General features: G+C 43.1%; 1 long non-coding RNA gene across 1 annotated transcript; it reads right to left on the bottom strand.

The window, feature by feature from the left end:
* Positions 1-1,860: 1,860 nt before the first annotated feature.
* LOC132389946 (uncharacterized) lies at positions 1,861-15,885 on the bottom strand. The gene is made up of 4 exons (XR_009510737.1): positions 15,750-15,885; positions 12,381-12,534; positions 4,781-5,022; positions 1,861-1,978 (listed from the first exon to the last, which is right to left on the bottom strand). It is a non-coding gene; the product is annotated as an uncharacterized LOC132389946 (long non-coding RNA).
* Between the last annotated feature and the right edge of the window lie 286 nt (positions 15,886-16,171).

The raw sequence follows: 16,171 nt of genomic DNA, 5'->3' as shown, positions 1-16,171 counted from the left end.
CATTCCCACCCACCGTTACTCCATCGTCCGGAACCATCCTGCTTAGCTAAGGCAAATTGTCAGAGATGTTGAAGAATCAAGTTCAGTTGGCAAATCTTCTATTTAACATGCTATCACGGAGAGTCCACATGCGTGGAACTCTTAAGGTACAAGTATAATGCTGCTCTTTATATCTAGTAGCAGAGAGGTGTGTGAAATCTTAGCAGAACAAAGGAGTTAGTTCACAATGTTTATTTTCATGACTTATTGTTCATCGGTTTAAACTCATCTCATTTGCGCAGCTGTATTATGGTTCTGAGGAACAGAAGTGACAGGCACGATATTATTTCGTGGAAAACGCAGAAATCCACAATCTCCCAAAGCTTAAGCAACATACAGCCCTGTAAACCTTATATTAGTGAATTTCATCCGTAGGGATGGCGGTTCGATGCCAGAGAGACAGAGCGAGGGTGATGGTCGTGAATAATGTTCGGAGGGAGGGAGAGCGTGAATGTCGGTTAGAAGGAGTGCCGTCAAGGAAAGGAGTCACAAAGACGGGAAAACTTTGTCCAGACCTGATTCCTGCCTGGGCACTGGCTGTCTAGGTGAGGATATAGACTCTGAGATTCCTCACCTTTCTTTTGTTTGAACATTGTTTGGGCAGTCAGTCTATGTTTTTCTCGGAGGCTGGTGTGGCCTAGCTAACTCCAGTCGAGTTTACTGTCATTTAATAATACACATGCACTCCGACAAACTAGACAAGGTTTCTCCAAGCCGGGTTGTAAAGAACAGCAGCACAAACAACACACGCAACACACAACTACTTATGAAAGAAAGGACAACATCCTCCGATGAGCCACGCACAAATAAACAAAGTAAATCAAAACACGTTATTATATTCAGATTCAGTTTGTCATTTAGAAACCACAAATGCAATGCAGTTAAAAAAATGAGACAACGTTCCTCCAGAATTATATCACAAAAGCACAGGACAAAACAGAGTACACCGGAAAATCCACATAACGTTTGGCAATCCCCAATCCAGAGTCCGGAGAGGCTGCTGCGTATTAATATCGCGTTACTATCTTAGCACGTTCCCCGGAAAGGAGCTCCAAAGCTACCAGACAAAACAAGACCAAAAACTAAAGCTACAAGACCTGCACAAAACCACATAGTTACAACAGTGCAAACAATAGCAAACAATAGCATAATTCATTAAAAAAACAGACCATGGGCACAGTAAAAGTAGTCCAAAGATGTTAAAGGACTATAAGTTCAACAGAAACCACCACAGAGTTTCCACAAGTCCCCAGGGTCCCGACAGACTCGCCATCCCACGCAGGCGGCAGAAGGGCTTCCACGGCGCCGCCCGACTCAGCCTCGCAGACACAGCACACAGTGAAAGAGACCTGACCGCAGCGGACTCCATGTCCGGCGAAGCTCCGAGCCTCCGACCATCCCCTCCGGCACAGCTTCTCCGAGCACCATCCTCTGCCGAGCGTATCAAGACGGCCCCGCCAACGCGACTCCGAAGACTGGGTGCCTGTTCTTCCCAGCTGAGTCCCGGACCGCACAGCAGCAGCAGCAACGAAAGTGGTCTTCTGGAGATTTCCAGATGTTCCTCCGTGCTCCCACGTCCGTTTTTCACCCGATTATGATGGCGCACGGCACCCCGCTTGACAAATAACTGATAATCAGCTCCGGAATGGCCGCTGCAAGCTCCGTCGCGCCATCATCTTAGATTACAATTGAATTTGAACATGATTCAGCACTCCATATATGTATATGCAATTGTGATAAGAAATACAGACCAGGAAACTTAAATGAGAAGCTACCTCAGAAAAACGAATCATCACTGTGGAAGAAAACATGAACTAGTGGAATGAGTATGACCCTCCATGGGAGACATCCCAATGATCTGAGCAGATGAGATGGTGAAAAGGAAATATCGAGCACCTGACTGAGAGTTGGAGACCTCTTCCCAGAAACAGAAGGATTCCTTGCGGAAATACAGGACAAGGTGGTTAACAAAAGCGGGGAAAAAAATCAAAAATACATACAATACAAACAAGGCAATCAATGCAGAAAATGCTAAGAGAAACCAGACACAATCCAACACATTCCAGGATCCTGCGGCAGTTGAACTCAATCTGATTAATTATGCAGCTGCAATCAAGTGGCAAATATCATTCACCAAAATCTTGCTTTAAAATACAAACGGATGAATGACCATGTTAACCTGATTAAGGTACAATTATTTCCAGCCTGATCCACTTAGTCAAAATCTCACAGTATACATATATGATAATCGATACATTATTACAGATAGGACAATCCATAATAACCATCCGGATATAATATTACAGGATAAACAAGCAAATCCCTCAATAGATATAACAATTCTGAACACACACGTTCCTTGACAAGTGGAGCACCTCACCACAGGTATTGTTTGTGTCATTGGTCAGACAAATTATTTTCTCTGTCAATCAGCTTCCAAATGTTACTACTCTGTCATTTATTGCCACACCCAGCTGCTGATTTCCTTCTCTTTGTGATACGTTCTTACATCGACCATCGTCCAGAGCCCCAAACTCTGCCCTGTGCAGACTCACCTCTGGTTTCTGACCCTGCTCCTTTGAACATCCAACCAATGTTTTCTCATTCTGCTTTCAGTCTTTAGAGAACAGTGATGTCTTCTAACAACCCTTCAGAAGCACGGAAAATGACCCATAATGAGGAAATGAGCCATGAATAAGGAGAGTAAATCCAAATGTCATTCTTCCTCAGCTCAGAGATTTCAGGGGCAAAGAACATCTCAGACAGAACTGCAGCCAGCTCAACTGTCTGGAGAAAATTCAAGGGGAACCTTTTCACCCACAGAGTGGTGACTGTTTGGAACCCATCCTGCAGGGGGAACACGAGGTGAACAACAGGGGAGGATTTAAAAGGATTCGTGGGACAGAATCACTGGCAGGGTCCAGCAGGCCTAAATTGACTCTCTATTCAGTTTAAGATAGTACATAGGGCCAAGATAAATTGGTGCATATATTTCCTAATATAAGCCCTATTTGTGACAGATATACCATAGAGGTAGCTGCTCTAACTCATAAGTTTTGGTCATGTATAAGCTTAAATAATTTTTGGAGAGATGTGTTTAGAATATTGTCTAAAGTTATAGATGTGGATGTTCAACCCAATTTCTCCTACGGGAATTTTTGGGATTATTCCAGAGGAAATAGGCAGAGTATCTGCTTCCGCTCAGCATGTGATAGCCTTTTCAACTTCACTGACTAGGAGTACTGTCTTGTTATATTGGAAAGAATCTAATCCTCTACTGTTTTCTATTGGCTCACCTTCATTATGTCATATCTGAGCTTGGAGAAAATTAGAAGCTGGACGTTTGATACATCTTTTAATTTTGAGCAAGTCTGGTCACCCGTTATTCAATATTTTCATATGATTTAATTTATTTTTTCTTTATTCTCTTTCGGGAAACTCCTTATCCGTGAAAGTTTGGAGGTGACTGGAAGGTTGCATTTCTCTTTGTTTTTCTTCTAATTTTATCCTCAATTGGACTGCCCAATCTTTCTTTTCTTTTCTTTTTTTTTTGTTCCAATTTAGTTTAGTGTTGTTTTCCTGCATATAAATAAAATTTTCCAATTTTTTTAACGATTTGTTAAGAGGAGTTGTGTTTTTTTTTATTATACTGTATATATAACTGCATAACATTAAACCTATCTGATTTTGACAATATATACTTTTCTTTATTGCTCTTTATATGTCTATTGTATTCTCTGTTTGCTAAACCTTTCCACTGATTTGTATATTTTTTACTGGAAATCAATAAAAAAGTTGAAAAAATGAAAATGACTGTCCTGGAACAGAGTCACTGGCACCATCCAGCCAGCCTGAGTTGGCTCTCTACTGTACGCTAGGTGTGTTATAAATTCACCAAGTACTGGAGACAGTTTTAAATAAAACTGACTTATTTCTCTCATATCCAGAATATTAAACTCCAGTCCATTAAAGGTGAATGTGCAGCAGAAGAAACTCCTCCCATGCCCAGTGACCAGGGTGCAGAACTGGGTGTGGTGATCAGCAGCAATAATTTACGAGTCACTCTTGAAATTACATTTAGCAATGGTGATGAACAAATATGCAGCATGCAGCTTATTGAAAGTTTCTCTCCAGTCTGAACCCGGCAGTGTGTCACAAGGTTAGATTACAGAGTGAATCCTTCCCCACATTCACAGCAGTTGAACGGCCTCTCCCCAGTGTGAACTCAATGATGCACATAAAGGTGAGATGACCGAGAGAATCTCCTCCCAGAGTCTAAGTAGGTGATCAGCCTCTACCCAGTGTGAACTGACTGGTGTCTCAGTAGGTCAGATGACCGAGTGAATCCCTTCCCACATTCTGAGCAGGTGAATGGCCTCTCCCCAGTGTGAACTCGCTGATGTTGCAGTAGGTCAGATGACCAAGTGAATCCCTTCCCACATTCTGAGCAGGTGAATGGCCTCTCCCCAGTGTGAACTCGCTGATGTAACTTCAGTTTAGATGACTGAGTGAATCCCTTCCCACAGTCTGAGCAGGTGAATGGCCTCTCTCCAGTGTGAACTTGCTGGTGAGCCATTAGATCAGATGACTGAGTGAATACTTTCCCACAAATTCAGCAGTTGAGCAACCTTTGCCCAGTGTGATCTGACTGGTGTGTCCACAGGTGGGATGACCAACTGAACCCCTTCTCACACACAGAACAGGTGAATGGCCTTGTCCCAGTGTGAACTTGCTTAAGTACCTTCAGTTGAGATGACCGAGTGAATGCACTCCCACTGTCTGAGCAGGTGAATGGCCTCTCCCCTGTGTAAAATGATGGGCGTGCCAGTTAGTCAGATGACCAAGTGAATCCCTCTCCACAGTATGAGCAGGAAGGATGATCGAGTAAATCCCTTGCTCCACTTCTTAAATATCTAGACCGAGACAGCAAAACTGGGGTGCTATGTTTGAATTTCCACAGACAAATTCCTTGTCATTTTTAACCTGTAAAGATTTAAAAATTCATCAGTGGGTGAAGGACAACATTTCAGATGAGCTCACACTGTTACAGTATGGTTCAACGCAAGCTGGAGAGAGAAATCATCTTCTAACTGGTCACAGTGTTGGTATCTGGAATGACCATCAAACTCTCTGATGCTCTATAAGTATGGGGCATTTCTGCCATCTCCAGCCTGTTACTTGGCTCAGTTTGACTCTCTCCATTGGTAGTATTCCCCATTCCCCTTGAGCTGCATGGGTGCCTGGCTCCACAGTAACTGAAACACTCTCACGCAAGTAGCTTTTGTTGACATACAGCTGGGATTTTCTTTTAAGTACTATTAATTTAAAGTGCCATAGACTTAATGCCATGTAAATATCTCCTGACCTTGTCTAGTTCAACATTGGAGATAAATGGCTTGTAATTCTGAGAATTAGTTAAAACCCGAGCAGAAGGATATAAATAAAATAATTTAAACCATTGAATAAAATCAGGCCCAAAATTAAATTTTCTTATGTTTTAAATAGATAATTCCATTCAACCCAATCAAAGGCCTTCTCAGCATCTAAGGATGTCACACATTCCAATGTCTCTTTAGAAGGAGAATAAATGACATTTAATAAAAGACGAATAGGGAAATGAGAATATTAATCTTTAATAAATCCAGTCTGGTCCTTTGAGGTTGCCCTTTGAGTCCATTGCTCTTTGATCTGGCCTTAGAACACTTAGCTATTGCCTTTAGAGTATCTCACGGTATCACTGGGATATTAAGGTGAGGTATTAGTCACAAAGTTTTGTTCTATGCCGATGACGTACTACTTTATATTTCTAATGTCAAAACTTCTGTGCTTTCTTTACTTTCTTGTTTCAGCCAATTTTCAGGATATAATCTAAATTTACGTAAGAGTGAACTTCTTCCTTTGAATAATTTGGTACCCATTCATACTAACCTTGCTTTTAAATCTATAAGAAATCAATTTTGCTGTAATAATTACTAAGATTTATAAGCTACTGTTTAAAGGAATTTTTTCACTCTATTGAGTTACGTTAAAAGGACACTTTCAAAATGGTTGCCACTTTCATTATCGTTGATTGGCTGAATCAATTCTATTAAAATGAATATTACCTAAATTTATATACCATTTTCAGGCCTCACCCATCTTTATCCCTCAATCCTATTTTGATTCTCTTGACTCTCCCCTATCTTCCTATATATGGAAACATCAACTTTCTAGACAAAATCAATTTCATTTTCAAAAGGCAAAAAAGAATGGAGGTTTAGCTTTACCAAATTTTATGATTTATTGCTGGGCAGGCAATATATGGAACCTCACATTTTGGTCATACTATATTAACCATGAGGACTGTCCTGTTTGGGTTTCTATAGAAGCTAATTCTGTTCATAAATTCTCTATTATTTCTCTTCTTGGATCTTCACTTCCTTTATCTTTAAGTAAACTACCTGACAGATTGGTAGTTAAACATACTTTGAGGATTTGGATAAAATTTAGAAAATATTTTGTTTTAATGAGACATTTGCTATCAAGTCCTATTTTTTCTAACTATTTTTAACCCTTCTTTGATTGATGTAGTTTTTAAAGAATGGGATAGACTAGGTATTAACTGCTTCCAGGATTTGTTAGTTGGAGGAAGCCTTTTCGCTTGAGCAATTCTCAGCTAAATAGAGCTTACCAAAAACCTATTTTTTTTTAATGTCTGCAAATTAGGGACTTTCTGCAGTCTCAATTGCATACATTTCCAAAAAGTCCAGATAAAAATTTATTAGATGTAATTTTTAATCTGAAACCTTTTCAGAATGGTTCAATATCCAATATTTGTGGCTTGCTGTTGAGAATGAGAAATGTTCCTTTAGACAAAATTAAAATCTCTGGGAACAAGATTTGCAGACTTCAACATCTAGAATGAAATTTTTAAATTGGTTAATACTTCATCGTTATATGCCTGCCATTCCCTCCTACAATTTAAAGTAGTCCATAGGGCCCATATGACTAAGGATAAGCTCTCTCGTTTTTATTCAGATATGTCTCCCTATTTTGACAGATGCAACTATGGAGTAGCTTCATTGATTCATATGTTTCGGATATGGCCGAGACTTCAAAAATACTGAAAGGAAGTATTTCAAACCTTTTCTGCACTTTTTAAGGTTAATTTTAAGCCTAATCTTTTGACTGCCTTATTTGGTAATGTTGGAGGGCAAGATATGATTTTGGAAATACCTGATCAGTGGCTACGTGATGTTACATCATGCTTAAATTTAGAACAGATTTGGTGTTCAATTTCTGAATCAAAGACTTTCAAACATAATGGGGACCATTTTTGAATTATTTTCAAAGCATTTGATTTGTTGTTACGTACGGATGTTGGCTAATATTATCATCTATTTATTTATAATGATAAGGATGTTTTTCCTTTTTTTCTTTTTTTTTACCAAGCAGCTTTTTGTTGGTAGCGGATTAGATTTTTTCTAATATACAGTTTCTAATATACTGTATTTAGTACCATTTTATCATTTTTATAGATTATTATATATATTATATTTATATTATATATATATTATTATATAGTGTATATATATACACACACACTTAAGTTACTCGGTATTCTTTTATGTAAGAAAATCAATAACAATATTGAAAAGAAATGTCCGGATCTGGCTGGTGGCACAGTGGCAACCGTGCAGGACTTCAGGATGAACCTGAGTTTGAATCCAGCCAGCTCCCCTGGACACTTTCCAGGGGAGCTGGGTTACGGGCTGCTGATTTCTTTGGAACCACTGCTGTAACTTGCCTCGTACGCGGTTGCCCATGATGCCAGAGAGGCATGGAGGGAAATCGTCCGTTAACTGGAGAAACACCGGTTGCAGCGTACCTTTCCTTAAATATCTCCCAAAACCATTGCCTCATCCAATTTACTATCTCATCTTGAATGAGTGACAGAACCTCCTTGACCAACCTCCCATATGTGACTTTGTCAAGTTCCCATGGAGAAAAAATCAGCTGTCTTGCCTTCATCCACTTTCCTGAAAACTTCCTCCAGAGACTCTATAAGATTGGCTAGACATGTCCTACCATGCACAAAACCATGCTGTCTATCCTTAATCAGTCCACATCTATCCAAATACTTACATATCCAGCTCCTGCACATATATTCTAATACTTTTCCCACTACTGATGTCAAGCTCACTAACATAAAGTTTTCTCATTTATCCTTAGAGCCTTTCTTGAACAGCGGAACAACCTTGGCTGTCCTCCAATCCTCCAGTACCTCACCTGTCACTAAGGATGATTTAAATATCTGAGCTTGGACCCCGAAAATTTCTGCACTTGTCTTCCGCAGGGTCCTGAGAAACAACTTGTCAGGCCTTGGGGACTTATCCATGCTAATTTGCCTTAAGACAGCAAACACCTCCACCTCTGTAATGTGTACAAGGTCCATGAAGTTGATGCTGCTTTGACTCACTTCTATCGACTCTGTGTCCATCTCCTAAGCAAATACAGATGCAAAACTACTATTTAAAACCTCCCCCATCTATTTTGTCTCCTGTATAGGTCACCATTCTGTTCGCCAAGAGTGGGCATGTTCCTGTTCTGACCTTCTCCATGTTTCTGTGACAGAGAAGCTGGCCAAACTTGACTGGAAGGGGAACCTGGTAGGAGTGATGATGGAGCAGCAATGGCTGGAGTCTCTGGGAGCAACTCGGGAGCTGAGTGATAGACACATCCCAAAGAAGTGGAAGCATTGGAAAGGTAGGAGGACTCAACCTTGGCTGAAATGAGAATCCAAAACCAACATAAAAGCCAAAGAGAGGTTAAATAAGCTTTTAGAAACGAAGAGAAGACAACTAAAGAAAGTCAGATGAGCTCTGGGTGTGGAAATATGATATTGTAGTCATTAATGTGTCTTGGTAGCACCCAACAGCCTGAGGAATTTAGATGAACAAAATATCCAGGGCCTCGATATCTCTTGAAAACAAAGGTTCCCTGCACCAGTTACCTTTCACCTTTTATTTTGGCAGGCACATGCAAACTCTACACACTCAAAATTTCACTTCTGAAGAACCCCCACTTACCAAGTACTCCTTTGCCAGAAAACAGCCTGTTCCAATCCACACTTGTCAAATCCTTGCAAAGACCATAAAATTGATCTTTCTCCAATTTAAAATCTCAAGAGAAGTCCAGGCCTCTGTTTTTCCATATTTTCTTGGAATCTCATGGCATTAGGATTACTAGACATGAAGTGTTCCCATACACTAATTTCTGTCACCAGCCCTGGATTATTTCCCAACAGCTTATTGCACACTTCTACGCCGGATGTTTTACGTACTGCTTGAGGCACATTTGACAAACTCTACCTCATCTAGTCCTTTTACAGTATGGGAGTCCCATGTAAAGTTAAAATCACTTACTATATCAACTTTTGTTTTTTGGTGTAGTCTGTGAACTCTCTACAAATTTGTTCCTCTAAATCCCTCAGACTGTTGGGTGCAACCAATTCCCAGTAATGCCTACGATATCGTAATTCCATGCCCTGGGCTTATCTGGCTTTCCTACAATGCTTCTTGGATCATGATTTCCACAGCTCAACACATTTATCGCACCATGCTCAAGCATTTGATTGTTGACTTTGTCTGAGGTCTGAACAACATCTGTCTGGTGTCAAGAAAACAAACTCTCCCTCAATGTGAGAAAAACCTCTGATGCTGAATTTTGTAGTGACAACGGAGGAAAGGTTTTCTTCCGATGACTCTTCCATGAAGGTCATATTTGTGCAGGTGTCGCTGCACAGTAGAACAGTGCACAACCACTCCAGAGTCTGCTAAATCTTCCTGAATTTTTTTTACAGTCAAATGGGGGTTTTGATTTGCCTTTCTAGCAGTCCTACGAGTAGTTCTCTCAAAAAGCTTTCTTGGTCTTCCAGACATCAACTTGCCCTCCTCTGTTCCTGTTAACTGCCATTTCTTAATTACATTGTGAACTGAGGAAACGGCAACCTGAAATTGCTTTGCTATCTTCTTATAGCCTTCTCCTGCTATGTGAGCATCATTTATTTTAACTTTTCAAGTACTAGGCAGCTGCTTAGAGGAGGCAATGGCTGCTGATTGTTGGAACAGGGTTTGAAGAGACAGGGTATTTATAAAGCTTTGTGATTTGCATAACCTGGCCTGTCCTAATGATGACTGTGAACAAGCCATAGCCCTAACATGCTAATTCAGGTCAGAGACCTTCGTAAAAGTTATCTGAGAGCTCAAATCTCTTGGGGTGCCCAAACTTATCCATGGTGCTCCTTTCCTTTTTTTTCCACTCTAAAATTGTACAAAACAGAAATAATACACTAATCTTGCTTAAAGTGTTGAAAAGAATGTTTCGTGTTTAAGACTTTTGGAGATCAGTTCACCTTCTACACACTAAATTATTCACAGTAACAGAATGTTTGACCAGTGGTGCCCAGCTGTTTACATACCACTGTATCGGATGAGGTGGTGAGCACGGGGTATGATGGGGGGGTGGGGGTGAGGAGGAGGACTGACAGGGAGCAAAGAGGGAGAACATGTGGGATGAGTGGTAGATTTAGAGGGTGATAAAGAGGGGAAGACAATGTGGGATACAGGAGCCAGCAGGGAGAGTGTTTGAGAGAGGGGGAGGGTGGGATGCAGGGAGAGAGAAAGGGAGGGTGAGAGCTGGAAATGGAGGTTACAGAGTGGTGGCGGTGACTGAGTGAGAGAGACAAATTTGATTGAAGTGAGAGGGTGCATGAGAGAGGGGGAGATGGAGAAGGGAAGACAGAAGGTGAAAGAGTGAGAGAATGGTCAAGTAGCAGTGTCACTGAGGCAGATAGAGAAGAGTGAAGGGGAGCGTAGAGGTGGGGAGGAAGCAAGAATGATTGAGGGGGCGATGATATGGAAGGGGGTGAGGGAGAGGCGAGATGGCGAGGGAGAGACTGAATAAAAAGGGAGGTCTGGAGTAGAGGGCAGGAGGATGAAGAGGGACCGTGAGGAGGAGTGGTGAGGGAAACGGGGTATGTAGACAGGGATGAGGGAGAAAGGTGAGAAGATGGTGTGTCTGATTAGAATTGTTAGGCTAACTATTTATTCAGTCCCCAGTTGCAGGGTCGTTAATCACGTATGTTCACATGTCACTGAACAAATCCACCGTGGGATTATGGTTCCATGCCTTGACATTTACTGTGTATGATTCTGGTCAACATATCCGACAGTGGGGAGCTCTAACACGTACGATTCTGGTCAACATATCTGACAGTGGGGAGTCTTTAACGTATACGGTTCTGGTCTACATGTCCAACAGTGGGGAGTTTCACAGCATACGAGGACCTACTGCAAATCGCAGTGCAATGCCAACCCCAGGTGATGCTGGTGTTTCTTATGTTCAGGTAGCGGTGAGGAAAGAGTTAATCTCGGGTTTGTGTAAATCGAGGGCCGGTTGCAGTGGGAATGGGCTTGGATCGATCCAGACAGCTGGAGCCACCGGGTTCTCCAGTCTTTTAGATTTGCGCCTGAGTCGGGATTGCGGGATCAGTTTGTTGTGGTTCCCCTCCAGCTTGGGAGGGTGGATGTGAGTGAAGGGGGCCTGTCAGTGAGTCGGTGTGGGGTGAATGGTCAGAAGGGTTTGGAGCCACTGGCGGGACAGAGGGTGGTTGGGGTACTGTGGGTGATCAGAAGTAACATGACCTGGGTGGATGGGCAAGGGGTAAATTACGTTATCATCAAGCGTGGATCTAGTCCAATGAATCAGACAGATCAGCTCACGTGTCCTTTCAGGAGGCCACAATTCCCTCATCATCTTAATCACTGACTAATCTTCCTGTTAACATTGAGTTTGTTACAGAGCCCCATAGTCTGCAAACAGACGATTGGTGGGAGGCAGAGTGTTATGGTGACAGCCTGTTTTTTGGACTCGAGTCCCGTGCTTAGTGACATTCCCTGGGGTTACACCCATTGCTACTTGTCATCTATGTCAATAATTTAGTTGAGAAAGTACAGGGTATGGGGAGAGAGTTTGCAGCAAGTTCAAACAATTACTGTTTTTGAAAGACAGTCAGTATAAACACTCCCCTCTCTTTCCCTCTCCCCACTCAGAACTGACCAAAAGCTACATCAGAGGATGAGAGATCTTGAACTGAGTGACCACTGTGAGGGAATGGGAGTGGTTTCAAAGGGCTGGGCTGCTGGAAGCACATTACCAGGCCTGGAGTGATTGTAACTGGGTCTGACAGAGGGATAACTGGATCTTCTGGGCACATTCAGTCTCACTCCAACTATTTCCTACCTTCCTTTGTACAGCTAGGGAATGTCTAAAGGACCAGTGTTTGAGTAAATGAGACTCACCAAACTTTCTCCTGACTATATCAATGGAATCTCCAAGTCAGTTGGGTTCTCTCCAGTTGATGTTCTCAATCCTCGGGCTGTTTCACTCGTCTTCAGTCATGGTTTGCTTCCATTTGGGGATTTTCTTCCAATAAATCTCTCATCACATGTCTAACTTTAACATCAAAGATAATGAAGCTGATAAACAATAAAAAGGAGAACCAAACATTTCTATTAATTGTTACTGTGAACAAAACTCACTGAACATTAAACATTGAAGGCTGAGCAGAAAGGAAAACACCACCCACCCGGAAACAGTGAGCATGCGCGAAGAGATTGTACATCTGTGGATAAATGTGAGGGGCAAACAGGATCACGTGACTAGTGGGGCCTCCCACCCCAGGCAGAGGGTCCAGCTCCCAACACTCTGTGGAAAGACACAAACGTCGCTTACATCTGGTCTCACCTTAAGTGTATTAGACATTTCAATCCGCAGGAAAAATGTATTGTCTATCCACTCAGATTCATAATCAAGTTTATTATCACCAGCATGTGGTGTAAAATCTGTTAACTGTGCAACAGCATTTCAATGTAATACATGATATAGAAGAAAAAAAAACAAAATAATAAAAATTTACAGTATACTTATATCTGGGACCATTGATCGCCGTGATTTTTATAAATGACCTTGATGAGGAAGTGAAGGGATGTGTTAGTAAATTTACTGATGACACAAATGTTGGGAGTGTTGTGGATAGTGTGCGGGGCTGTCAGAGGTCACAGTGGGACACTGAAAGGATGCAAAACTGGGCTGAGAAGTCCCAAATGGAGTTCAACCCGGATAAGTTTGAAGTTGTTCAATTTGTTAGGTCGAACATGATGGCAGAATTTTGCATTAATGGGAAGACTCTTCACAGTGTGGAGGATCAGAGGGATCTTGGGATCCGAGTCCATAGGACACTCAAGTCTGATATGCAGATTGACTCTTTGGTCTACAGTGCATTGACCTTTATTAATTGTGTGTTGAGTTTAGGAGCCGAGAGTTTTTGTTGCAGCTATATAGGACCTTGGTCACACTCCACTGTGCTCAATTCTGGTCACCTCACGACAGGAAGAATGTGGAAATCTTAGAAAGGGTGCAGAAGAGAGTTAAAAGTATGTTGCCTGGATTGGGGAGCATGCCTTATGAGAATAGGTTGAGTGAACTCGGCCTTTTCTCCTTGGAGTGACAGAGGATGAGAGGTGACCTGAAAGAGGTATATAAGTTTATGAGAGGCATTGATCATGTGGTTAGTCAGAGACTTTCTGAGACACTGTTTCTAATCCTTTGGTAATCTTATAAACGTCTATTCAGTCTCACCCCAGCCGGCACGGCTCCAGAGTAAACAACATAAGATTGTCCGGCCTCCCGTTGTAGCTCAGGCCCTCTATTCCAGGCAGTGTCCTGGTAAACCTCTTCTGCACCCGCTCCAAAGCCCCGATATCCTTCAGAGAATGATAGCGACCACAACTGTATAAAACACTCCAGATGTGGCCTAACCCTAACCCTCCCGTTATAGTTCAGGCCCTCTATTCCAGGCAGTGTCCTGGTAAACCTCTTCTGCGCCCGCTCCAAAGCCCCGATATCCTTCAGAGAATGATAGCCACCACAACTGTATAAAACACTCCAGATGTGGCCTAACCCTAACCCTCCCGTTATAGTTCAGGCCCTCTATTCCAGGCAGTGTCCTGGTAAACCTCTTCTGCGCCCGCTCCAAAGCCCCGACATCCTTCAGAGAATGATAGCCACCACAACTGTATAAAACACTCCAGATGTGGCCTAACCCTAACCCTCCCGTTGTAGTTCAGGCCCTCTATTCCAGGCAGTGTCCTGGTAAACCTCTTCTGCACCCGCTCCAAAGCCCCGATATCCTTCAGAGAATGATAGCCACCACAACTGTATAAAACACTCCAGATGTGGCCTAACCCTAACCCTCCCGTTGTAGCTCAGGCCCTCTATTCCAGGCAGTGTCCTGGTAAACCTCTTCTGCACCCTCTCCAAAGCCCCGACATCCTTCAGAGAATGATAGCCACCACAACTGTATAAAACACTCCAGATGTGGCCTAATTAATCTTATAAACGTCTATTCAGTCTCACCCCAGCCGGCACGGCTCCAGCGTAAACAACATAAGATTGTCCAGCCTCCCGTTGTAGCTCAGGCCCTCTATTCCAGGCAGTGTCCTGGTAAACCTCTTCTGCACCCGCTCCAAAGCCCCGATATCCTTCAGAGAATGATAGCCACCACAACTGTATAAAACACTCCAGATGTGGCCTAATTAATCTTATAAAGCTGCAACAGAACTTCCCGACTTTTGAACTCAATGATAAATACAACCATGTGGCGACCCATTTCCTGGCACACCCGAACCGGCTCACAATTAGCCAGCGTTCCGGCTAAGGGAGATAGCCTACGGGGGTTTGTGAGTACGTGTCTTTTGGAGCATCCGCGCCCACGGGGGGCGGGTTGAGGGAGGCTTTAATGCAAGGCTGTTGAGTTCGAATAAAGTTATCTTTGACTGCAGTTTACCAACTCCCGTGTCGTTATTTTAGCGCTGCCTGTAGCACACCGCTACAACCACACCATTTGCCTTCTTAACCACCCGATCAATCTGTGCGGTTTCTTTCAGGGAGCGATGATCTCGGACTCCAAGATTCCTCTGATCATTAACACTGTTCAGGGTTTTGCATTTAACAGTGTCTACATTAACATGCCTCTACATTCCACCGACCGAGCTGCAAAGTTGATTATCACTAATCAAATCTCACCGAATTTTCGCAGGACCTGTTGAATTTATTGCCAAGTGCACAAGTACGGGAAGGTACAGGAACAGAGAAACACTGCGGCAGCATCACAGGCAAGTACATTCAGTTAACACACGGAACACAAATTGTACAATTCTCTGTCAGTAACAATATGGAAATATGTTTTACGTCATCCTGCTAATAGGACCAGAACAACAGGGGCTGAGCGGCGGCTCATCTCAGACGGTTCGTTTTGAAGGTCTCACAACCCGGACTGACCCCGGCAGATTCTGTGAAGGAAGCGAGGCGAGGCCGCCAGTTCGGGAAAGTTCATCCCCTCCCCCTTCAGGTTTCACCGATCACCTTGTGTTTCTCTCTCCCTTCTCCTCCCCCACCTTTCATTCTCCAGTCCTGCCGAAGGGTTTCGGCCGGTAACGTCGACTGTACTCTTCTCCGAGATGCTGCCCGGCCTGCTGAGTTCCTCCAGCATTTTGTGCGCGATCCTCGCATTTCCAGCAACTGCAGATTTTCTCTTGTTTCGAGTTCGGGAAAGTTAACTCACTACCCAACGTCAGAACTCCCCGATCGGGACCGGCTTCAATACTCACCGAAAGAACATTTTTGGTGTTGCCCCGCAGTGTCTTCGGCACCCCGTCCAAGACGGCGAGAACCCCCTCCGCATCCCGATCTCACCGCCGACCCGCTTTCACAAAGAAAGAAAAAAACAGCACGGACTAGCCCGGGAATGTGAGCATGCGCAATGTGTTAATTGCGTCATCGAGCGGTGGGCGGGGCCTCAGAAAAATCCGCAGATGCTTCCGATCTGCGGTAAAACGGGATCACGTGACGAGTGGTGGGCCTCCCACGTGATCCGGTGACGGCAACCCTCCCTTCACACACTGCCCTGCCCACCGTCGCATTTCCCATATTATTTTATTATTTCCAAACTTAAACCAGATACGTATTTAATTTTTCCCACCATATCTTCCCCGGTCCCGTTCCCTCTAGCCCCAGGTCACAGAGCTCTCAA

This window comes from Hypanus sabinus, unplaced genomic scaffold, assembly GCF_030144855.1.
Source record: "Hypanus sabinus isolate sHypSab1 unplaced genomic scaffold, sHypSab1.hap1 scaffold_715, whole genome shotgun sequence".
Lineage (NCBI taxonomy): Eukaryota > Metazoa > Chordata > Chondrichthyes > Myliobatiformes > Dasyatidae > Hypanus > Hypanus sabinus.
The sequence above is the reverse complement of the archived record's forward strand: the minus strand, read 5'-3'. Positions and strand labels throughout refer to the sequence as shown.